Source organism: Eriocheir sinensis, chromosome 1 (genome assembly GCF_024679095.1).
Source record: "Eriocheir sinensis breed Jianghai 21 chromosome 1, ASM2467909v1, whole genome shotgun sequence".
Taxonomy (NCBI): Eukaryota; Metazoa; Arthropoda; class Malacostraca; order Decapoda; family Varunidae; genus Eriocheir; species Eriocheir sinensis.
In genome coordinates, this window is record NC_066509.1 from 1,137,957 (window position 1) to 1,162,764 (window position 24,808).

The following is a 24,808-nucleotide window of genomic DNA, read 5'->3' on the forward strand; positions in this document are numbered from 1 at the left end:
CACACACACACACACACACACACACACACACACACACACACACACAGAGAGCAAGATGAGAAACGGTTGCAAAAGACTCTGATAATAATGTATATGAGGAGAGGAAATGGGCCGAGTCGATTGCCCATAAAAGAGACCCTGAGAGAAACGAAGTGAGTGAGAGGTATGTGAAGGAATGACGTGTGTGTGAGAGGGAGGGAGGGATGGAGGGTGGGAAGGAAGGAAGGACAGGGTACATAGGAGAGTGGGAGGTAGGATGGAGAGGTAGAGGGGGGGAGGGTAACTAGGAAGGAGGAGGATGGGAAAGAGATGGGTAGGAGAGAGGGAGAGCGTGAGAGAGTTGGTGAGTAAGAGAAAGGGAGGACAAGAGAAGATATAGGGATAGTTGAAGGGAGATGGGAGAGAAGAGTATGAACAGAAGCAAAACAAATGAAAAAAACACAAGCAGAGGCTGAACCCTTCCCTCCCCCAACACACACACACACACACACACACACACACACACACACACACACACACGCTGGAGGCCGGACTCCGCATCACGCTCAACGCATCGCCACCCACTCGCCGCTGTGTACCTCTTGTTTGTGCTTGAGTGTTGGCGTGTGTGTGTGTGTGTGTGTGTGTGTGTGTGTGTGTGTGTGTGTGTGTGTGTGTGTGTGTGTGTGTTCGTGTTTGTGTGTGTTTGTTCATGTGTTTGTTGGCCCCTGCACTGCCGCTCTCTGCCTCCGCCGCCACCTCTGTTACCGCCCGAGGCTCCCACCCAGCGGTACGGCTCACTGCTCTTTACATATACCGCCTAAAGCTCTGTATATGATGTTTTATATGGCCGTTTTCATGACTCCAAAACGTATGAAGGAAGGAACTGATGCTTCCTACAAGAATACAGGTAGATAGTCGCTCAGGTGTTTCTGAAAGGTAATCATTGTGGCGAGGAATGGAGGAGAAAAATGAAATGACTCGAGATAGTATGAAAGGATAAACTGATGCTTCCTACAAGAATACAGGTACTCGTTGGTGTTTCTTTTGTTTTTAGCGAGGAAATGAGGCAAGGAATGGAGAGGAGAAAGAAGAACAAATGACTCCAGACGGTATATAATGACTAGAGAGTATGAAAGGGAGGGACTGATGCTTCCTACAAGAATACTGGTACGGTACATACAATCGCAGGTGTTTTTTCGTTTTCGTTGAGGTAATGAGGTCAGCAATGGAGAGGAGGAAGAGAAAATGACTCCAGAAAGTTTAATGTACTACTACTACTATCACTACTACTTTTTTTTTCTACTACTACGGGCCTCCATCTATTAGAGTTGCGTTGTGAGCGGTATATTCTCTCATATCCTTTCACAAAGCAATTCATTGGCCCCACCCCGCCAATGACTGTGGCAGACAACCATCTTTATTTAATATTACAAACTTTACTAAACATTTTATTTTTAAGTTAACAGAGCTTGTGGTTGATACGACTATCAACCACCGTCGCCTCAAAGTCCAGGTCAGCAAAGCGGGTGGTTTTGGGTGCAGGTGACCTGGTTCCTCTCAGGCAGACCAAGGCTGACCTCAGGAGGGAGAAGGACAGCCTGCATCTCATCCAGGCGACCACACTGCTTCTTGGCTGCTGTTTACTGCTACTACTACTACTACTACTACTACTACTACTACTACTATTATTAATACAGCTGCTGCAACAAAATAACGCTACTGGATAAATAAAATAATAAAATTAACGGGCTTAAGAAAGAATAAGGAAAAAAGGCTCGATGGAACAAAGAAAAAAAAAAAAATTAACTCCCGCGCGCGCACACACACACACACACACACACACACACACACACACACACACACACACACACACACACACAAACACCAACTACCCCCCTCCCTACAAACACAGACAACCATCACGCACGTACGCACGCATTCATCTTTCACAGACACACGGCAGACGTACAGGAACTTAGACCAGCGAGATTTTAAATGACAATATGATAAATTCCAGAGATCCATAAACGGCTTTTCCATCATATTAAGCCTCATCTTAGTCCTCCTCCTCGTCCTCCTTCGCTACAGCTCTTAAACTCCTCCTCCTCCTCCTCCTCCTCCTTCACCACCAGCGCACACCGTATCGTCCACTACCTGAGTATATTTCATAAGTCGCATTACCTGGCATTATCGCAAGGTGCGAGAGCTTATTAAGATACAAGAAGACTTATCGCGGAATATAATAACTCGGCACGCCTGCGTCTCCTCCGTCTGTCTGAGTGAGTGCCTCGTTCTTCATGGCGCCCAAGTTCCTTTAAACGCTAGTACCGTCGCTGGCTTGCAGACGTGAGGCGCTGGAGAAGAGAGTGGAAGGGAGGTTACGCGCAGATGAGCAGAGAGAGGAGAGGTAACCTAAGGAGGAAGGGAGGGAAATGAAGTAAGAAAGAAAACGATTAAAAATAGAGAGGAATGATGTACAGATTAAGATGAGCGTAGAGAAATTAAGACATATAGTTACACATATAATTACACTGCTGCTCGGTTGCAAACATGTGGCGGAGAAGAAGGTTAGAGGGAGCGAGAAAAAAAAAGGAGAAAAAGATAAGTGAACGAAGGAAGATAGAACATAGAATTATAAGTGGAAATAAATTATGTAAAGAGAAATAAAAGAAGTGTGTGGCGCTGTTGATGCAAGAAAGAAAGAGGGAGGGAGAGAAGGGTAACGAAAATAAACGTGGGGTGCTGTACATATTGCAAGACAAGGAGATAAAGGAAGGGGTAACTTTAGCACCATCAACAGCAGTCGTGGATTAGTGGTAGAGGTGGCTGTGGACATGGTTGTTAATGATTGTGGTGGCGGTGGTTGCTGAAGGTGTTGAAAATGTGGTGGTGGTGGTATCGATGGAGCGTGTGGTGTTGGTGGTTGTGGTGTTGATGGCTTTAAAGATTGTGATGTTGATACTAATGGTGGTGGTGATGGTGGTGGTGGTGGTGATGGTGTCGATGCAGGATGTGGTGTTAGTGGTTGTGGTGCTGGTGGCTATAAAGACTGTGATGTTGATACTAATGGTGGTTGTGGTGGTGGTGTTTGGGATTAAAGGCCACAATCACTTTTAAAGGCCTGCGGTTTTAATCAGAGCAATGCATCAGTGAACGCTTGTCAATTGTTTGCAGTGATTAAGTGATCTCTCTCTCTCTCTCTCTCTCTCTCTCTCTCATCCCACACACAAAATGCCAAACCCAAATCTAGCACGCAAAAAGAAGAAATTCGAACCTCAGCGAAATTACACACACAAAAAAAAAATTCAAGGAAAAAACAAAAAAAAAATTGAGACTCAAATGTAAGTCACAAAAAGATATGAAAAAGAGGAAAAAAATAAAGAAAAAATCAGTCCCTACGTTTTCCATGTATACTTATTCTTGACTACAAACAAATTTTAAGGGTTAACATGCGTGTCCCCACCAGTAAAAACCCTTATTTACCCTAACAACCTCTAGCAATCCCCTACAACTTCTACTATCAGTATCTTTAACCCTTCTTCTTCACCTACCGTCTCCTTGTGATCCCTAGAATAGAAGCATCCTTTAACCATATTCAAATCAACAAGCTTTACTTATTCCCTCACCAGTAAAAACCCTTATTTACCCTAAAACCTTTACCTATCCCCTACAACTTCTATCCATATCCTTATCCATTCTTTTTCACCTACCCTCTCCTTGTTATCCCTAGAATAGTAGCATCCTTTTCCCATATTCAACCGAACAAGCTTTACTTATTCCCTCACCAGTGAACACCCTTATTTACCCTAACAACTTCTACTATCCATATCCTTAACCCTTCTTTTTCACCTACCCTCCTTGTGATCCCTAGAATAGCAGCATCTTTTTTCCCATATTCAACCCAACAAGCGAAGTTATTCCCCACGACCCCTACAACCCATCTCCTCAACAAAAAGAAGTACATAAACCTTAATTATGGAAGAACATTGTTGTAAAGAGAAGTTCCCCGTGGATGAAAGATTGTACAGTTAAAGAATGAACGAGAGAGATAAAGGCAGAGAGATAGATAAAGTTACACATACATACATATACAAAAACACACACAGAAACAGTTGTATATAGGCAGACAGACAGACAGACCGAGTCACCCCAAAAAGAGACATGACCTTATACACTCACACGATAAAATATAATTCCAAGTGATGATTTTATCTTTTCTCCTCAACAGTCAGCGACATATTCATTCTTCTAAATATTTAAAAGGGCGAGCCAGGGAGCCATGTAGGAACGCTCAAAGCACACACACACACACACACACACACACACACTAAGTCACTCATCTAAATACAAGCTTCTCTATTATTCCTTTTATCATGACAAAACTCAACCGCCCGCTGTCCATCCTGTCCTTTTTTTTCTGGCCGGCATTAGATAACTCAAGAACCGTGAACGAGACAAACAAAGCCTCAAAAGAGTTCGGATATAAAAACACATTGGGCTTTTTTTCGTGTTTTTCAATGGGGTAACTTTTGTATATAGTTTCCGATGCGGGGAGTTCAACTAGCGTGGTGTCCTCCTCCCCCCCTCCCTTCCCTACGCTTTCATCCCTGCCAGGTCTCTTCTCTCCACCCGTGTACCAACCTAACCCACTCACCTGGTCCCTATTAGCAGCAACCTCTCCTATTCTTTCCCTATTTTCAACCCAACAACCTCTAGCTATTTCTCATAACTATCCCTTTCACAACAATTTAGCGTATACACTAAAAAGGCTGCTCCAGAGTTAACCAACAAAGGGGAGGAAATAGTGAAGATGCTAGTAAACTATCGCATAAGGGAATTGGATGGAAAAAGGATGAGCTAGAGTAGATATCCCCATCCAATCTGCCACTTTTTTTTCTTTTGCAGCAAAGGAAACAGCTCAAGGGCAAAAAAAAAAAAGGATACAATAATGAAAAGAAAGCCCGCTACTCGCTGCTCCTATGGAAGAGTTCACATGAGTGGCCGAAAAATAGGTCAATTTCGGGAGGAGAAGTGTCTTGATACCCTCCTCCATACCGACCGAATCAGCTCCTCATCCACCTCCTACACACTTACTACATATCCACGCCGGAGACACAGCCAAACCGTCACAAGTAACAGCATTACCATCCTTAATTTACTGCACATGGCTCGCTCGCTCTTTCCCTCTCTCCCCCGGGTCCTCAATGCCTCCCTAGACGCCTTAGCAAAGTTTAGGGGCCGGGGAACAATATTAATTAGGTTCCATTACTGCATTTTCTACGGCGTACTAAATGCCTCCTAACTTCTTGATGAGAGAGAGAGAGAGAGAGAGAGAGAGAGAGAGAGAGAGAGAGAGAGAGAGAGAGAGAGAGAGAGAGAGAGAGAGAGAGAGAGAGAGAGAGAGAGAGAGAGAGAGAGAGAGAGAGAGAGAGAGAGAGAGAGAGAGAGAGAGAGAGAGAGAGAGAGAGAGATATAGAGATAGAGAGAGAGAGATATAATGTGCTATATATATTTAAGAGGCATATGTGTGTAAATAGATAGATAGATAAAGAGAGAATATGAGGGGAGGGATGATATGACAGGCCTACGTATGTCTATATTTCAGAGGCAGGTAAGTTGTATGCATAGTGTTAGTAGCAACGGAGGGGAAGCGATAAAATACTGGGGAGGGTTAGAAGGCATACGAGTAACGATAGAAACACAGACATGAGATAATGTAGTGTGAATGAAATACATCTACGCGACGTACGCCGCATAAAGAGACAGAGAAAGAGAGACAGATAGGTGTGTGTGTGTGTGTGTGTGTGTGTGTGTGTGTGTGTGTGTGTGTGTGTGTGTGTATGTAACCGTAGCGCTGAGGCGGATGACACACACACACACACACACACACACACACACACACAGAGAGAGAGAGAGAGAGAGAGAGAGAGAGAGAGAGAGAGAGAGAGAGAGAGAGAGAGAGAGAGAGAGAGAGAGAGAGAGAGAGAGAGAGATGAGAAATGGTTGCAAAAGACTCTGATAATAATGTATATGAGGAGAGGAAATGGGCCGAGTCGATTGCCCGTAAAAGAGACCCTGAGAGAAACGAAGTGAGTGAGAGGTATGTGAAGGAATGATGTGTGTGTGGGAGGGAGGGAGGGAAGGAAGGAAGGACAGGGTACATAGGAGAGTGGGAGGTAGGATGGAGAAGTAGAGGGAAGGAGGGAGGGTGACTAGGAAGGAGGATGAGGATGGGAAAGAGATGGGTAGGAGAGAGGGAGAGCGTGAGAGAGTTGGTGGGAAAGAGAAAGGGAGGAGAGGAGATGTAGGGATAGCTGAAGGGAGATGGGAGAGAAGAGGAGGAAAGGAGGAAGAGGATGGAAAAGAGATGGGTGTGAGAAAGAAGAGAGAAGAGAGAGCGAGAGTCGGTGGGAGAGAGAAAGGGAGAAGAAGAGGAGGAGGAGGAGGGGAGGAGGGGGTGAGAGGCAGGAGAGGAGGAGGGGAGGTGGGGGTGAGAGGCAGGAGAGGAGGAGGGGAGGAGGGGGTGAGAGACAGGAGAGGTGGAGGGTGGAAGAGACTCGAGCCGCCCGTCCAGCTGCCAGTCAGACGCGCCGGGCGGTCGAAGAAGGTACACGCCCGCGACTACCAGCGATTCCTCTTCCCTTCCGCCTCCACCGCCATCGCCTCGCCCTCCTCGGGGCCTGCAGCGCCATGAGCACCTGGACGCTCGTCTGGGAGGGAGGATAGGCCCCCGGGGGAGCCACTGCCGGTGAAGGAGACGGAAGAACGAGCGGCATCTTCGGTATTGAGGGACGTCACTTCATTGCTTGGTTCGTTAAAGTGTTATTCGGTGACTTAAGTGTTCAGTGATTGTTCCCGCCGCCAAAGGAAGCAAGAACCCGACTTGAGAACCTGCTGAAGACTTGTGGAAGGCGAAAAGAAGAGTGATATATACATCCACTTCGTTCATTGGTTCGTTTACGTGTTATTCGGCGACTCAAGTGTTAGTGAATTGTTCCCGCTGCCACAAGAAGCGAGAACCCAGCTTAGGAACCTGCCGAAGACTTGTGGGAGGAGAAAAGAGGACTGGTAGAAACATCCATTTCATTTTTAGAGACGAGCAGTTCGTTCTTTAGTTCGTTTTGTGCCATTTTCTGTTACTCAGTGTTCATGACGGCTCACGACGGCGACACGGGTGAAGGTTCAGCTTGATGTTACTGTGCAGAGCGAGAGGGAGACCGATACACAAGCAGTGACTACAAAAAGGGAGACGGACGGTTTGTTCTTCAGTTCGTTTGATGTTTTCTCCACGACTCGGTGCTTGTGACTCCTCTGGAAGGCAACCCCGACGAAAAACCGACTTGAGGACCTACTTAGGACTCCTGGAAAGCTAGCAAGAGACGAAGATACAAACAGGAGTCTCGAAATAAAAGGACAGTTTGTTTTTTTACTTCGCTTGTATTTTGGGCGACCGAATGTAAACGACAGAACCCGGTGGCGACATGGGCGAGAATCTGACTTAACAAGCAAGTGCAAAGCGAAACGGAGATACAAACAGCAACTCCGGGGTAAGAGAATGACATTTTAGTCTTTAGTTCTCGCGTCCTTTCCGTAGAGCGAGTGTTCACGACTTTTATGTGCGGTAAAAACGGGTGAATATACAACTTAAATCTAGTGCAAAACACGTTAAGCGGATTTTACGGCGAACGAGGTTAGTCTTGGGTACATTCTGGTGTATATAAGGACATGTAGAAGCCACCTCAGACCTCCTCCGGGACGTGAATAAGACCAACAAGTGTGAGTGATGTAAAAAGTGCGACTGCGACAGACTCCCCAAGAGCCCACCAGCGCCCCAACCAGTCAGGCACCACACAGACACTCACCATTCCGACCCTCCTGTACAGTTCCGTAGCCCCGTCTAGTCCACGCACGGTAGGTTTAATGTTAGCAATCGCGTTTTAATAGACCGTGACCTCTCCCTAATCTGTCTGGCGCATCGTCGGCGTGCAGGCAGTTCACTTCGTCGTGTGTATAGCATCAAGGAGCCCCACAACCACTCCCCCGTGACCCCGACCGCCCAGCCCAGCCCAGCCCAGCCCTGCCCCGTCACCCCAACCAAGCCGCTACACTTCTCACGTCACATCGCTGCTCCTTTTTGGTGTTCCGTGTCGTGTGTTTGTGTCCGATATGTTTCAGTGTTAGTGACTCCCCCCGAACCCTAAACTAACTCGTCCTTCCCCGACTAAAGGAGGAAGGAAACGAAAATTGGAACCCATTTACAGACCCAAGGTTGCGATTTACGTAGAAGACACAGTAAAGAAGGAAGGAAAATAAACTTTGGAACTCATTTACAGACCCAAAGTTGCGATTTACATAGGACAAGACGCGCAGTAAAGGAGGAAAAGAAACAAAACTTCGATTCAACTTACAGACTCAAGGTTGCAATACACATAGGACGAGGAGCACAGTCACACACACGCTTATGCACTTTGACCCCGACTCTCCTCGCTGTTCTGTGTGTTACGTGCGTGTGTCGTAAACCGTAATATTAGCGTTAAGAACTCCTGCTCCCACACCACACACACCAAACACGAACACACTCAAAACGTTACTTAGCATACAAGGTGTTCGGCGGCAAATGTTCCTGACGTACTAAATATCAAAATCGTGAGAAACTCTTCGTGTTGTTGTATTCTAAGGGGATGACACGCCTTCAAAGGACAAACCGGGGATAAAAAACACATACAAAAAAGGACGTTACGTGTTGTGTTATAAGGTTAGGACGCGCCTGGAAGAATCAAACAACACAGAGTTAAGGAGACATTGCACTGTCGGCGTAAGTGCTATCAAAGGGACCCAACGTTGCCCCCAAACCCAAAAAACGTTACGAGTTGGTCTTAAGGAGAGGACGCATCTGAAAGAGTAACACAGCAAACAGACTGACGGAGACATTTTACCGTGGGCGTTTAGTGTTTTCAAAGGAGCCCAACGCTGTCCCCTTCATCCCCCACCCCCCAAACCACATCCCCCGCCCACCCCACGCCCGGAAGGCCCCACTCAACACACCGCCGGAGGGAGAAACACGCCCCCCCTTCAGAAACAGTCAAATAGCTTAGAACTAGAACAGTGCAACACAAAGCAACACTCACCAGGGCGGAGAACACTGCCGACCACCACTTGAAGGAGTACAAACGAGGCTTCCGGGGCGCTTAAAACCTTACCTGAAACGAAGCATCAAAAAGAGGTAAGACAATGTTAATAATTATATACATATGCATCCATCTATATATGTGTTAGTCTACGTACAGGAAAGGAGAGTATCAAGACACCTCTCCACCCGAAATTGGCCTCTTTTGACCTCTCGTTCTGTTTTGTTGATTTTTTTTTTTCCCTTGAGCTGACTCACTTGGTTAAAATAATCAATGTGTGTGTGTGTGTGTGTGTGTGTGTGTGTGTGTGTGTGTGTGTGTGTGTGTGTGTGTGTGTGTATAACTCTGCCAAGCAACAATATGTAGCACGAATTTCCTTGGTCATAAATTAAGTGACGTTTAGCGGAGTTTTAATGAAAAATAAATAAACCTTCCGTTGGCCTAATAAACATCTAATTAAATCATGATAATCCGGAACCCGGAGCCCACAACTGCAGTGCCGGGGCGGGGCAGGGCGGGGCGGGGCGGGGCTTCATAACTGCATAACGTGAATAAGAAATCGGAGGGAGGTTAGTTTCTAGTTCAGTTATATAACAAACTTAGCGCTGGACAAGTTAAGTTTAGGTTCATTCCGGGTGTCATTATGCATGCAACACAACGGGCGGACGGCGGCGGGCAGAACGACCCCCGAACAGGCCTAGAATGCGCTCCTTCCTCCCACCACCACCAATCAACCCTAAATGAAGACTAGACTCGGCCGCTTCCCCCGACCTTCCCCGACCTACCGACCCTTCCTAGGCGCCTCCCGCATCTCCCCGACACCCTAGGATCTCACGAGGCTTATCCTATCACCGCCCTCCCCTTCCCACTCCTCTTCCTTCTCCTTCCTGCTCCTCCTCGTCCCAGCCGCAACTCCTATACAACACCTTCCACTCCTCCTCCTCGTCCTATGCAACACCTCTTACTCCTCCTCGTCCTTCCCCTCCAGCTCCCATACAGCAGCTTCAAGAGTCTCCCAGCACCGTCGTCCGCCACTCATCTTCGCTGCGTCGTTCCTCCGCTGATGTAGCCGCCGCCGCTCCGTTCTTAAAGTGACACCTCGCACAGCTCACGTTTAAGCCCACGTAAAAAGGAACGGACGGAGGGACGCACGGAAATGTATATGACTCGTGTTCCTTTTCATCCCCTTTCTCGCTTGGTTTTGCCGCCGGGGTTTACGTTTACCGCCCCGAGTCTTGCCTTCAGCTTCATCTTTACTTGTCTTACTTATTCTTTGTTACCTTCGATGTCGGTATGAGTAGTGGTTGCTTTGAACGTCTTTTCTTTCCTTCCTTGAGTCGTAGTAACCTTGTGTATCTTTCTTTTCCCTTTTATCTACTTTCCCATGTTCTTGCGTCATAGTAACTTTTAGCGTCTTATTCATTCTCTCTTCTTGTTTTTTTTTCTCTATTTTCTTTACCTTTCTCTATTTTGTCACTGTGACCGTGAATTTCTTTTCCTTTGTCTTTGTGTATTTGGTTTGTTTAGGTGGTCTATTTTTACTAATGTCCCGGATTCTTGGTATCTTTTAAAATCTTTCTATTTTTCACCTTTCTACCTAAGTCCAGTCTTTTCTCAGAGCTTCTGGCATCATACTCTTCCCTACAAATCTTCATATATAATTTTCTACTTCTTCTTCCCTTGGCTACTTTGAGCAAGGGTCTATATCAATACTCCTTGCATTATAGATAACTCTTGCATGGCTCTCTATATCTCAGGTCTCCCTTATCCTAATTTCTTCATCTCATTTTCTGTCATTCTTTTCCTAGGCTACTTTAAGCAAGGACCTATATCAAAGCTTCCTGCATTATAAATAACTCTTTCCTTCCTCTCTATATTCCATTTTCTGTCTTTTCTTCCCTATTCTTCTTTAAGCAAGGGTCTATACTCTATATCAAAGCTTCTTACATTATAAATAACCCTTTCCTTCGTCTCTACTTTCCATTTTCAGTCTTTCCTTCACTATTCTTCTTTAAGCAAGGGTCTATATCAAAGCTTCATGCATAATTGATAATCCCTTACTACCACTCTTTATATCCCCTTTCTCTCTTTTCCTAACATGACTCCATTGCTTCTGTGTCAGGTTCTTGCACTATACCCTTCCCTGCCGCTATCTATATCCCGCTGCTCCTCCTGCCTACACCTTCATTACTTCTCGCTCGTGGCCCAGTGGCTTAATTAATACTACCGACCTCCTCCGTCTCGAATTTCTCCCCAGACAATACCGCCTCTACGCCCCGGCCACTGCATCCGCCACCACTGCCGCTGCAGCCATCCACAGCAAACAGAGCCCAGGGTCCCCTCCCGCCTTACTTCCCCTCCTCCTCCTTCTCCTCCGTCGTCTTCCCGCTTCATAAACAGTCACTCTTGCCTCTCAGTCGCACGGAAAAGAGCAGAGATGCGCACCGCCACACATTTTTGGAGGCCATTAAATATTCACACCTTGATATCTCGACGCCCGCATCCAGTTCCATCCCGATGCTGTCTCCGGCGACCCGCACTGCCACCTCGACCTCCGTCACCACCGCCGAGGTCAGGGACGCATGCAGGGATAGCGTGCACGAAGAAACACATGCAAACACACAAACACACACAAAAGATGGGCATTTTACGAGAACATCGACATCTTCGCAAACAGCCACACACACACACACACACACACACACACACACACACACACACACAAGCACATCCATACACTTTTAAAAGCACGGATACACATTCTTACAAGCACGCACGCACACACACACACACACACACACACACACACACACACACACACACACACACACACACACACACACGGCGACCTAATTCACGACTGAGACAACTCAAAACACTTCGAGGGGTGTTTACCTCGCGCCCTGTCAACAGAAGCGCTCGGCTGATGAAGGAAGGAGCTGGAAAAAAGGAAGAAGAGCTGCAGACAGGCAAGGAACAGAGGGAGAGTAAAAGAGCAGCAAGAATACTCGAGGAAGATTGAACCTACTCGAGTTGGTGCGAAGTAATGAAGGTAAAATAAAAAGGAGAACTGGAGGCAGGAGTAAACAGGGCGAAAGTAAACGAAGGCAAAACAAATGGAAGCGAGGAAAGAGGAAGATTTAAGGAGACAAGAAGGAAATTAACACGATAGAGGGACGGAAAGGAAAGAGTGACAACATAAGTGACACTGAACAATTAAAAGGAAACGACGACGAAGGGTAGGAAGGAGGGAAGGAAGAAAGAAGACAGAAAAACAAAGAAAACGAAAGGAAGAATATGTAGAAGTAGGAACAAGGAATAAAAAATGAACGAATGAATAAGAAAAGAAAAATAGAAAATAGAGAAGAGGCAGTAAAAGACAACGAAGAAGAGTGTGAGTGTGAGTGTGTGTGTGTGTGTGTGTGTGTGTGTGTGTGTGTGTGTGTGTGTGTGTGTGTGTGTGTGTCTGCTGCTACCCCCCCCCCCCCCCGTTTTCTTCACAAGAGGAGACAGACACACACACTGTTATCGTCAACCCGCGGCGTCGTCAGGAGCGGGGACAAGGCGCCAAATGTAGCAAGATGAGGAGTAAAGGTTAAAGTTTCAAAGCCGAGGCGAAGGTGAACTTATTTTCGAGGGGAGTTTTATTCTTTGCTCAAGGTTGCCGAGGGTCTTCTATTCGTCCTCTGTTTGTGATTGGTTCTGTTATTTTTTTTTCTTCGTTTTCTTGTTCTTTTTGGTTCTATTTATATATTGGACTTTATTTTACAGGATTTTTGTTCTTCACTCAGGGTTGTGGAGGTTATTTTCCCTCCTCTGTTAATGCTGTTCGTTTTTTTCTCTTTCGTTTCCTTGCTCTTTTCGCTCCTTTTCTTTATTTTTCTCTTCTTCCTCCTTTTTTCATCTTAAATTCCGACTTTTTTTTGGTCTTCATGTTCTATTCAAGGTATTTTATTTCCTTTTGTAATCCGTTTTTTTTTTTTTTTCCTTATCCGAATAATAATACCTATTGATGTTTAACCCGAATGCCAATCAATATCTTTAAGACCTCTATCAATCTACATCTCAGGTCGGCATTATAAGACCCTTTCGCTTCTCACATCAACTATTTCTAAAGGTCAAAAGAGGGGATCAATCGGGTTCTAATGAGTGTTTCTTTAGGTTCATGGTACAGAGGAAGGGTCAAACTACTACCAGGGTCATAAGACTACTCCTGGAAATGCCTACAACTCCTAAAAAAGCCTTGTCAAATATGTGTGTTTGGGCGACGATATGTTTAGTAATCCGGCCCTCAGTCTATACCAACTCCTTTGCTTATGTTAGTTTTATCATCTTCAAGTGGAAACTAAACATCATCTCTTTACCTCAAACGCATAATCCCTTTACCTCAAACGGCTGTGACCTTTCTATTGCGGTTATTTCGGGACCTGGCTTCAAGATTTACAAAACAGCGTCTCTTAAACATTTCCAGCGTCCGACTCGAAGCTCCTCGTTTGCATACACTTAACCGGGAAGGAAGGAAGGAAGGAAGGACAGAAGGAAGGAGAGAAGGTGAATGTAACGCGACGAGAAAAATAAATAAGATGAAAAGTGGAGGATGTTGAAAAGGAAGGAAAAGAATCAAGCATATGAAAAAAATGATAGCTATGAGAGAAGAAAAGGAGGAAGTTAGGAAGGAGAGAAGGTGAATTTAACGCGAGGAGAAAAATAAATATGATAAGGAAAGTGGAAGATGTGGAAAAAGCGAGTAAGGAAGTAAGCAAGTAAATTATAAAAACGAATGATATCAAAGAAAAAAAAAGGAAGGAAGAAAGGAAGGTGAATTTAACGCGGTTAGAAAAATAAATATAAGGAAAGTGGAGGAAGGACCAGGAGGAGGAGGAGGAGGAGGAGGAAAGAATGCCAATAAAATAAGAGAACGAGAGCTATGACAAAAAAAAAGAGCAAAATAGCAAGAGGAAGACTATAAAAGAAATAAGATATGAAACTGGAAAGAAAGAGCAAAAGAGCGGTAATAATAAAGAATATAAAGAGGGAAAACTATATATAGATGGAGCTAGCGAATACAAGGAAAAAAAATAATGAAAAGAGAAGGCACAGAAGAAACGAAACTGTGAACAGGAAATAAGAAGCAAGAGACAGTTATTAAAGAGCAACGATAAATTTGGAAGTAGAGAATAAGAGTAAGAAAAGAGGATGGAATGAGAGTAAAAAGAAATATAAATACGAATAGGAAATAAAGATGGAAGAGGAATATAACGACAGCATAAAGGTCGGGACGAAGAACATAAGGAGGTAGAATAAAAGAAAAGCAGACAAGAAAAAGGAAACGGAAAACAAACGGATGAATAGGAAACCAGAAATAGACCAAAAGAAACGATATACATAGAGATAAAAAAAAGAGGTGAATCAACAAGGAAGGAAAGAGTGGAAAGGAGAGGAGGAGGAGGAGGAAGACGACGACGAAGAGGAGAAGGCGGATGAATTGGAGAAAGAGAGAGAAGAAAGAGAAAAATAACGATCATGATGAAAAGAGAACAGCGTGAGAAAAAGTATGTAATAAAATGAGAAGCGGTAGTGAAAGAGGATAAAGAGAAGAATGAGGAAAGCGAGGAAAGAGAAGAAACGTTAATAAGAGGAAGAGAATAAGTAAAGAAAAAATAGCATATGAATGAAGGAATAAAAAAGAAAACTAGATCTTAAAGATTGAAAAGAAGAAAACAACAAAAGAATAACGAGAAGGAGAGAAATAAGAAGTAAAATTATGAGAAAGGTAGGAGAAAAGCAGAAGAGAGAAGGATAGAAGAAAGAAATAATGAGGAGACAAGTATAGCAAAGGAGAGAGACAAGGAAGGATGAGAAAAGGATGAGAAGAAAAATATGAAAGAAAGCGAATAGGAAAACGATAAAAAAAGAGAAAAGCGAGGATATAAACAGTAGGTATGAGGCTCAAGATGGGGAAAGACAGAGGAGGAGAGAAACAGGATGAGGAAGAGAGAAATATCCGGTAGGAGAAGATGAAAGAGAGGAAAAGGAGAGGAAAGGAAGAAGCGGGATGAAAGGCAAAACTAGCGAAGATGAAAAGAAAAGAAAGCATATTAGGAGAGCAAAGGAGGATTGAGGATAGGATAAGGAGGAGAAGAAAAGAAAGAAGAGGCGAGAAGTATCAGGTGTAAGAAGATAAGAAGGGCAAGAGGAGCAGAGGCAAGGAGCAAGGAGCAGGATGAAAGGCAGAACTAGCGAAGATTCCCCGTAAGACCCTCGGAGGCGGCTCAAAGAAGTGAGGAAGTTGTCGCATTCAGCCCTACAATGCAGCAAGTCTGGCTTCAAGGGCTTGGGCTGGCGGGGAGGAGGAGGAGAGTGGGGGTTGGAAAGGGATCAGTAGGGCTTGACTCCTTGATCTGACTTCCCTTAGAACACACACGCACGCACACACACGCAGATACAGTCACAGACAAATATACATACTCGCCGTCTCTTCCGTGACCGAGGGCAGAACTCTACGGAAAATACTCCTACGTATTCAATTTACTACGCCAACACAGACAGATACACAGAGACAAACAGAAAAACAGACAGTAAAGATGAGAAAAAATAAAATAAAAACTGGATAAATATGTAAAATAATAAACATACGGATGCAAAAAGAGAAAATAACATTATATGAAAGGAAATAAAGATAGAGAAAAATATAATGGAAAAAACAGCAAAAAAGGAACACACACACACACAAACTAGAAACAATGCGTGTTTTCCTGACTATGACAAAGAAGAGTGATTCATGCGCGCCGATTAATCTTCGTAAATAACCTTTTGTTCAACGTATTCATATCCATAGTCTCTCTCTCTAACACGTAAACACGCACACAATTTCAAACTCAATTCATATCATAGAAGAGAGAGAGAGAGAGAGAGAGAGAGAGAGAGAGAGAGAGAGAGAGAGAGAGAGAGAGAGAGAGAGAGAGAGAGAGAGAGAGAGAGAGAGAGAGAGAGAGAGAGAGAGAGAGAGAGAGAGAGAGAAAGGCAAACTGTATGCACTCCCTCCCTTGCTTTTTCCCCGCCCTTAAAACAAAACCCTTCCATTAAAAACAGAACCAAAGGGAGAATCTGGGACCTGATGGCATTTCCTTCCTGTAAAACGCTGCGTCGGCTAAATGTGGCCGCTAGAAGCCCTCGTAATATACCCAATGGCGCTGGGGTGAACTGGCGCTGTGATAACCTTCCTCTTTTCCCTAACACAAATATGCGCTTTTCTTTACAATCGCTACATTTGGCGCGGGATGAAGAGGCAGAGAACGAGGAGGAGGAGGGAAAGAATGAGGGAGAGTACGCAACTGAAGATTCACAGCTCTTTGATAACCTTTGATAAACTTTCTCCCTTTTCCCTAACACACATAATTATGCGCTTCTCTTTACTGTATCTAGGTTTGGCATGAGATGATGAGGCAGAGGACGAGGAAGAGGGGGCAAAGAATGAGGAAGAGTATGCGATTGAAGATACACAGCTCTTTGATAACCTTTCCCCCTTTCCCCTAACACAAATATGCGCTTCTCTTTACAATACCTGCATTTGGGGCGGGATGAAGAGGCAGAGAACGAGGAAGAGGAGGCAGAGAACGAGGAAGAGGAGGCAAAGAATGAGGAAGAATATGCGATTGAAGATACACAGCTTTTTGATAACATTTGATAAACTTTCCTTTTGACTAACACAAGTATGCGCTTTTCTTTACTATACCTTGTGTTGGTGCGGGGTTATCCGATAAAGAGACAGAGTGAGGACGAGGAGGCAGTGATGAATAAATAACGTTTCTTCATTTTCTCCACACAGTTGTTCTATTTTGTTTACCTAATATTACTGAGACTCTTATAATATTTCTTCGTCAACCCCACGTTCTCCCCACACATTCTTCCTCTATTAAGTGGTTTCTCCCCTCACGCCCCCGTCAAAAAATCTTACAACTTTTTAACCTTATAACCCATGTATTCGTGCGATAGACGAGGTGCAGAAAAGTGAGAATGAAAAAGATACAAACCAAAAGATATACTCCTGTTTTTTTATACAAACCAAAAGATATACTCCTGTTTTTTGTAACCTTTTTCCCAATATATCTCTCTCGTTTATCATATTCTAACCCTCTGGAGACTAAAGAGCCTAGTATTCGTGTGATAGAAGAGAGCTGGAGGGAAAAAGAGAAAGTTTTGGAACAGAAAGACATACCCAATATGTTTTTTATAATCTTTCTTCCTTTGAAAATATACCTTCCCTTTACCTTCCCTTTACCACATCATAACCCTCAGTAATAAATTCAAAGGAGAGGGAGAAGTAGGAGGAAGAGTACGAAAAGTAGAAGCCAGGCATCGTAGACTCACCCCATCCTCTCACCCACCCCTACACAGACCTTTTCCTTCCCCCAAACCCACACAAGAGGAGAAGGTAGGAAGGGAGATAAGAAAACTATGATCCAGGTTGACATAGTTTGCGCGCGGGGGGGGAATCTTCTTCTTGCCTCGCTGAAGTGGCAGCATCACATTGTTTACAGGAAGCGCTGATACGGAGCCCAACTTCCCCCCCTCACAAGGCCGCGTCAGCATCTCCCAGACCAACTTTTACTACGTGCTGTGGGTCCTTTCTTCCTAGCCACATCCTGTCCCCGTTAACACAGCTCTGAGCACATCCCCGCCTGGCTCTCTGCTTGGATTTACCGTTGAGCGAGGAGGAGGAGGAGGAGAAAGAAGGGAAAAGGAGATGGGAAGGGAGGTAAAGGGAGTGAGAAAGAAGCATATGTGAAAGATATAGAAGCGTAGTGGAGGAGGAGGAAGGGAAAGAGGAAACAGGAGATGGGATGGAGATGTAAAAAGAGTGAAAAAGAAAGGTGTGAAAAAAAAGAGAAACAGGAGGAGGAGGAGAAAGTGGTAAACGTAATAAGATACATAAGAAAAAAAATATGAATGTCAAGATAGTGAAATAAAAATAGAAGAGGAGGAAGGGAGGAAAATGGAGGTGGGAAAAAGAGACGTACAAAGAGTGGGGAATAAGCAATTGTGAAAGAAAATGGGAGGCGAGAAGATAATAAAGGAAGTTACATATGAAACGAAGAAAAAAGTAAAGAAAACGAAGTGAAGGAATGATACAAAAAGGAAGGAGGGTGATACAAAAGAGGAAGAAGAATGAGAAAGAGAAAGGTAAAGTAAAGGAATGGCATAAAAAGGTAAGAATGGTGATGCTCTCTCCTCTCTGCCTCAACCTGGATGTATAAAGCCTTGTGCGAGCCGATAAGGTGAACTCGGTGCTTCATCCATTGTAGCCTAACGACCCCCTTACGCCCGCCTCTCCGCCTCATCTTACATCCTAACCTAACCTTATATACACATCCCTTGTCCTTACCTTCCCTTTCACTATTTCTCTACCTTCCTTTCTTTTTTTCTTTCCCCTCTTGATAATCTTCTTGGTTTTCATTCTCTCACAATTATCTTCTCTTCTTTTCACCTACTTTTTCTACACGCCTCAAGTCCTTCCTTTTCTTCCTCCGTTTCTTCTTCATTCAATCCTTTTAGTTTCTTCCACTCAACAAAGCACTTCCTCATTCGAGCTAACCCACTTCCCAGCCGCCTACGAACCCATATCTAACCTACTAACCTTCAGACAACACAGATTTAGCTCCATCTCATCCTACCAACACTGTCTTCCCCTTATCTCTGGCCTACTAACCTCATATACTCAGCTCCTTGTTATTCTACTAACCTTCTCTGTCTCCTTAACTCTCTCCCACTTTGTCTCGCTCCCTACTTAACCTAACATACCTAGCTAGCTCCTTGTCATCTTGCTAACCTTCCCCGTCTCCCTATCTCTACCTCTGCCTCTCGCTCACTAACCTAACCTTACATACCTAGCTCCTTGTCATCTTCAGCGCTCTCTCTACCTATCTCTCTTCCTTCTGTCTCTGGCTCTCTCGCTCGCTCTTTCCGCCTACACCTCCGCCGCCACTTCCTCCTCCTCACCGACTTTAACATCTCGCTTCACGAAATAGTTGGGAGGCTTCGAGCTCGCCCGCGCAGAGGTAGTCACTGAGTCGAAATTGCCTCCTTCCTCCTGAAATAGTTGATACTTGTTCCGCGGCAGGTGAAAAGAGGGAAGTGGCTGAGGTGGAGGAGGAGGAGGAAGAGGGGGAGAAACATCAAGCACGAGTGGATGAGAGAACATGATGGGATGGGAAGTGTCTAAAGTTAAGGAGGATGAGAAGGAGGAAGAGGAGGAGGAGGAGGAGGAGGATAATCAGTAGAAGGACAGGGAGTGAAGGATAATAAGGTAGATAACAGATAAATAGAAATAAAAGAGAGTAAGAGTAGCGATGAAGTAGAAAGAATTGGATGATGAAAAGGTGTTAGAATAGAGAAGAGGAAGATATGCATAAAAAAAGGGAAGAAAGATAAAATGAGAAAAAATAACACAGAAATGATTGGAAGACGAATAAGTAAAACAAATAGAAGTAGGACGTAGATTAGGAGGAAGAAAATATGAAGAAAAAAGTAGAAAAAAAGAAAGAAAAGGAGACGAAGGTAGAGGAACAGCGGAAAAAGTAGAAAGACCAGAAAGTAAAGAAGAATGACAAGGAGGAAAAGGAAGATAAGAAAGAGGAAGAGAAGGAAGAGGAGAAGGAGGGAGGGCAGAAGGACAAGGATTTCTGGAGATAAGAGGAGCGACATCGGGATGAGAGAATGATAGACGGTGCAGCAAGTGGCCAGGGCGAGAAGGAAGGAAGGAAGGGAGGAGGAGGATGAAGGTCGCGAGGGTGTCAGGAAATACGGGAAAGGGGGAGACGAGACACATAAAACTTGGACGATGACAGAAAAGATAAAAGGGAAACAGATAAAGGGAGAAAAGGAAGGAAGGAAGGCAGGAAGGATTGAGGAAGGAGGATGAAGGTCGCAAGGGTGTCAGGAAATATGAGAAAGGGGGAGACCAGACACATAAAACTTGGACGTTGACAGAAAAAAGGGAAACAAGATAATATGCAAGATAGGAAACATATAAAAGAAACAAGAAAGACAATGATAAAAAAAAAAGTGATATAGGAAAGAAACAACAAACAAGATATACAAAACACAGAATATATGATAGAAACAAGAACGAAAAATATATCCAGAAGACTTTACAATAGAACAAGATTTGGAGAATAAAGATAAAGGGAAAAAATGAGAAAATATATGGTATGATGATGCAAAATATATACCAGGGAAACAAGACTGTGGAAAAGGAAAAAAATGGAGATAAAAGAGGAAGCGGATAGGAGGAAGAGGAAGACAGCGGTGAAAAATAGAATAATGAAAATGACGAATAAAGACATAGATGATAAAAGATGAGGAGGAGGAGGAGGAGGAAGACGTAGCAGAGGAAGAGGCGGAAGTAAACGATGAAAAAGAAAACGAAAAAAGTACCAAAAACATATGAACAATAAAACAGAAACAGGAATAATTGTGACAAAGAAAGAAACAACGAATATGAAAAAAAAAATATTAAACCGTAAGAAATAAACAATCATGTATATATGTACCAAAGACAGTAACGAAGAAGAACATGACGAAGAAGAGGACGAAGAGAAGGAGGATGAAGAAGACGAGGAAGAGGAAGAGGAGGAGGAGGAGTAGGAGAATCATCGCTTTAATCCGCTCCGAGTTAATTGCGAAAAGAAAATCCCTGAAACTCGTATTGAAGTCGAAATCCCCTTCGTATTGGAACCTTGAAACTTGTTATTATTATTACTATTATTATTATTACTATTATTGTTATTACTATTATTATTACTATTATTATTATTATTATTATTATTATTATTATTATTATTATTATTATTATTATTATTACTATTGTTGTTGTTGTTGTAATATTAGTGGTGGTGGTGGTAGTAGTAATAGTAGTAATCGTTTAGGAAGTACAGCTCTCCCATGACTCCCTTCCTTCCTTCCTTCCTTCCTTCCTTACACTTCTTTTCTAATCTTTAATCTTCCTTCCTCTTCTTTCAATCACTCTATCAACTTCCGTTTATCCGTCTTCCCTTTTCTACTTTTTTCCTCCTCTTCTCCTCCCTTCCTTCCTCTTCCTTTCTCTTCCTCCCATTACTCCTCTCCCATTTTACCTTCTCCCCGTTTCTAATTTCTTTTTTTTAACTTCAAATCACTCCCTTTCTCCCCCTCCCTCCGCTGTGGCCTCTCCTCATTCCTCCTCCTCCTTCTCGTCTGTATCTTCCTATCCTTCAATCTGTCTATACTTCCTTCCTTTACCCCCTCCTTCCTCGCTATTCTTACCTAGCGATCCTTCCCTCCTGCTTGACTTCCCTCCTACCCTTCCACATTCCTTTCCCTCCTATCCTTCTCTTTCCTTCCTCTAAGCTAACTATCCGTCCTTATCTTCTCGCCCTCAGCTTCTCGTAAATGCTCCTTTCTCTTCTTCATCTCCTCCTCCTGCTCCTTCCTCCTTTACTTCCTCACGCGCCGGCCTTTAAAGACACTCCTTCTTCCTCCTGCTGGGTCTTCTTCTTCTTCTTCTTCTTCTTCTTCTTCTTCTTCTTCTTCTTCTTCTTCTTCTTCCTCGCTTCCCGCTCGCGAATCATCTCTTCCGTTGTTCCTCCTGACATGAAGCGCTTCCCAATCTCCTTCTCCTCCTTCTCCTCCTCCTCTTCTTCCTCCTCCTTCTCTTCTTCTTCTTCCCCCCACCGACTTCTCTTCCCCCTCTTCCTGTTTTTTTTTCTTTTCTTCTGTCTGTTTCTTTTTCTACTTCAGTTTTCTCCATTCTAATTATTTTTCTTTCTAATTTCTTTTGTTCCTCTTATATGTATCTTGAAATAGCTTGTTGTTTTCTTATTTTTTCTCTAATTCTTTTCCTTTTTATTTTCTTTTTATTTATTTCTTCTTTAGCTTTTTTCTTTGTCGTTTTCCCCCTCCTGATATTGTATTTTATTCCACGTTCTTTCCTCTCCTTTTTGGCATTTCTTTCATTCTTTCTTTCATTTTTTCCCTATTTTCTTCTTTTATATATTTCCACCCACTGGTCTTTCTTCTTTACTCGCCATTCCTCCTCCTCCTCCTCCTCCTCCTCTACCTCCTTTTTCTTCTATCTAAATCAGGGAGAAAGTTCGTTAAATGCCAACAGCCTTTCAATTACCTGCGTGTCTCTCTCTCTCTCTCTCTCTCATAAGTATAGGTATAAGAAACAACGAATATAGGGAAATGAAAAAGGCTACAAGATTAAACGAAAGACTTTATGACCGTGAGTAACTTAGAATGAAGGAAGGGGGGAGAGAGAGAGAGAGAGAGAGAGAGAGAGAGAGAGAGAGAGAGAGAGAGAGAGAGAGAGAGAGAGAGAGAGAGAGAGAGAGAGAGAGAGAGAGAGAGAGGAGAAAGGGGGGAAGGGAGGAAGAGAGCTAGCGGGCACGGTGAGGAATTTCAAGAGCGTAAGGAATGTTAGAAGAAGAGGAAGAGGAAGGAGGAGGAAGAGGAGGAGGAAGGGGAAGTTGCATGGTGGTGAATGAAGGGATGAAACCAAGAGGAGGAGGAGGAGGAGGAGGGCGAGAGCGGAAAGGAGATAAGGTGCAGGAGAAAGAAGACTAAAAGAGGAGGTAAGAGAAGTGGAGGAGGAGACATAAGAGGAAAAGATGAAGCGAAATGGAAGGAGGAGGAGGAGGAGGAGGAGAGTGGAGGAGGAGGAAGATATGAGGTGCAGTCTGAGAAGGAAAGTGCCGTGAGAAAAAGAGGAAGAGGAGGAGGGGAGGAGAGGATTGAGCGAATGAGAGACAAAAAAGAGAGCGAGAAAAAGAAGGGGAAGGAGATAATGGAATGGAAAACGGATAAGACGACCAGGACGAGGAGGAAAAAACGGGCCCATAAAAAACGTCTTAGGATGAAAAAACGTTTTGCCGAACCGAAGGAGAGAGAAACGTTTGAAGTGCTACACAAACATCTCTATGGACAGAGGCTGGAACACACACACACACACACACACACACACACACGCACACACGCACACACACACGCACGCGCACACACACACACACACACACACACACACACACACACACACACACAAACACAGCCTTTTCCCTTTTTCAATTTTCTCCCTTTTATATTTATTTCGTGTATCTAAATTAACTACAGAAAAAAATGTAAAAAGAAAAGAGTAAAAAAAAAAATATGAGTTATTTTGACAAACGTTGGCGGAAATATTTTCTTTTTTATATATTTTTTTCTATTTTTTTCTTTATTTGTTTTGACTGACAGTTGACACCATCGTCATGTTCTCTCTCCCACTCAGTTCACTCTCTCTCTCAAACACACGAAAAAAGTGAAAAAGACATAGAGGAGAGAGAGAGAGAGAGAGAGAGAGAGAGAGAGAGAGAGAGAGAGAGAGAGAGAGAGAGAGAGAGAGAGAGAGAGAGAGAGAGAGAGAGAGACACTCAGACAGACAGACAGGTCAAAGTGGATAAGAAAACACAAACATATCGATGAAAGAGAAGAAAACATGAAAGCAAAAAAGAGACAAGAAAAGAGAGGAAGAGAGAGGGAGAGATAAGGTAACAGCGAAGAGAGAGGTAAAGCAACGTGTGAAGAGAGAAGGGAAAGGGGTTAGGAAAGAGAAGGAAAAGGAGATACGAATAGAAATGGAGAGAAAGTGCGAAAGAGAAAGAGGAGGAGGAAGAGGGGAAAGAATGAGGAAGGAGAGGAGAGGGAGAGAGGAAGAGAGAGGAAAGGGGAGAGGAGGAAGAGAGAGAGCGAGAAGAGAGAGAGAGAGAGAGAGAGAGAGAGAGAGAGAGAGAGAGAGAGAGCGAGAGAGAGAGAGAGAGAGAGAGAGAGAGAGAGAGAGAGAGAGAGAGAGAGAGAGAGAGAGAGAGAGAGAGAGAGGGGGAGAATTTTAATTGAGCAAATTTAACTATTTAAACCCCCCATCTCTCTCTCTGAGGCCAAAGAGAGAGAGAGAGAGAGAGAGAGAGAGAGAGAGAGAGAGAGAGAGAGAGAGAGAGAGAGAGAGAGAGAGAGAGAGAGAGAGAGAGAGAGAGAGAGAGAGAGAGAGAGAGAGAGAGAGAGAGAGAGAGAGGGGTGGGGGGGGCTGCGTTACTTTTCCTATTGTTTTAGCCCTGGGCACGAAACACAGGAAGGCTATTCTTTCCATGCAGCCCCGCAGCCGCCAGTTAGGTAGGTGGCCAGGGACGCGGTGGACGGGGCGAGGGGGAAACGGACAGCAGTAGGAGACGGAGAGTGGAAGTGGTGGCGGCGATGGAGCGTGTTAGGTAAGTGGCAAGGGGGGGAGACGGATATAGTTATGTGTTGAAGGGAATGGGAGTAAAAAGGTATGCATGTGGAAGAATTAATGGAGGTATATAGGAGAGAAAAGGTTAGGTGACTTTAGAGAGGAAGAGATGGAAATATTGAAAGAATGTAGATGATGGCAGGTAGACTCATCTATTTCAAGGGGAAGAATAGCTAGCAACTGAATGAGAGGACGAGAAATTTATGCATGTGGAATGATTAATGAATGTATATAGGAGAGAAAAGGTTAGGTGACTTTAGAGAGGGAGAGATGGAAATATTGAAAGTAGATGATGGCAGGTAGACTCATCTATATTTCAAGGGGAAGAAGAGCTAGCAACTGGAGGAGAGGACGAGAAATTTATGCATGTGGAATGATTAATGAAAGTATATAGGAGAGA

General features: G+C 44.0%; 1 protein-coding gene across 6 annotated transcripts in view; it reads left to right on the top strand.

Moving 5' to 3' along the window:
• The first annotated feature begins 6,363 nt into the window (after positions 1-6,363).
• LOC127002421 (zwei Ig domain protein zig-8-like) overlaps positions 6,364-24,808 on the top strand; it is a 107,688-nt gene continuing 89,243 nt past the window's right edge. The window contains exon 1 of one of the 6 annotated variants that reach the window (XM_050868451.1): positions 6,364-7,893. The gene's annotated coding sequence lies outside the window, so the exon portion shown is untranslated. Of the gene's footprint in view, positions 9,206-24,808 lie in introns of all 6 variants that reach the window. The other 5 variants (XM_050868521.1, XM_050868384.1, XM_050868656.1 and 2 more) reach the window with 5 other exon arrangements.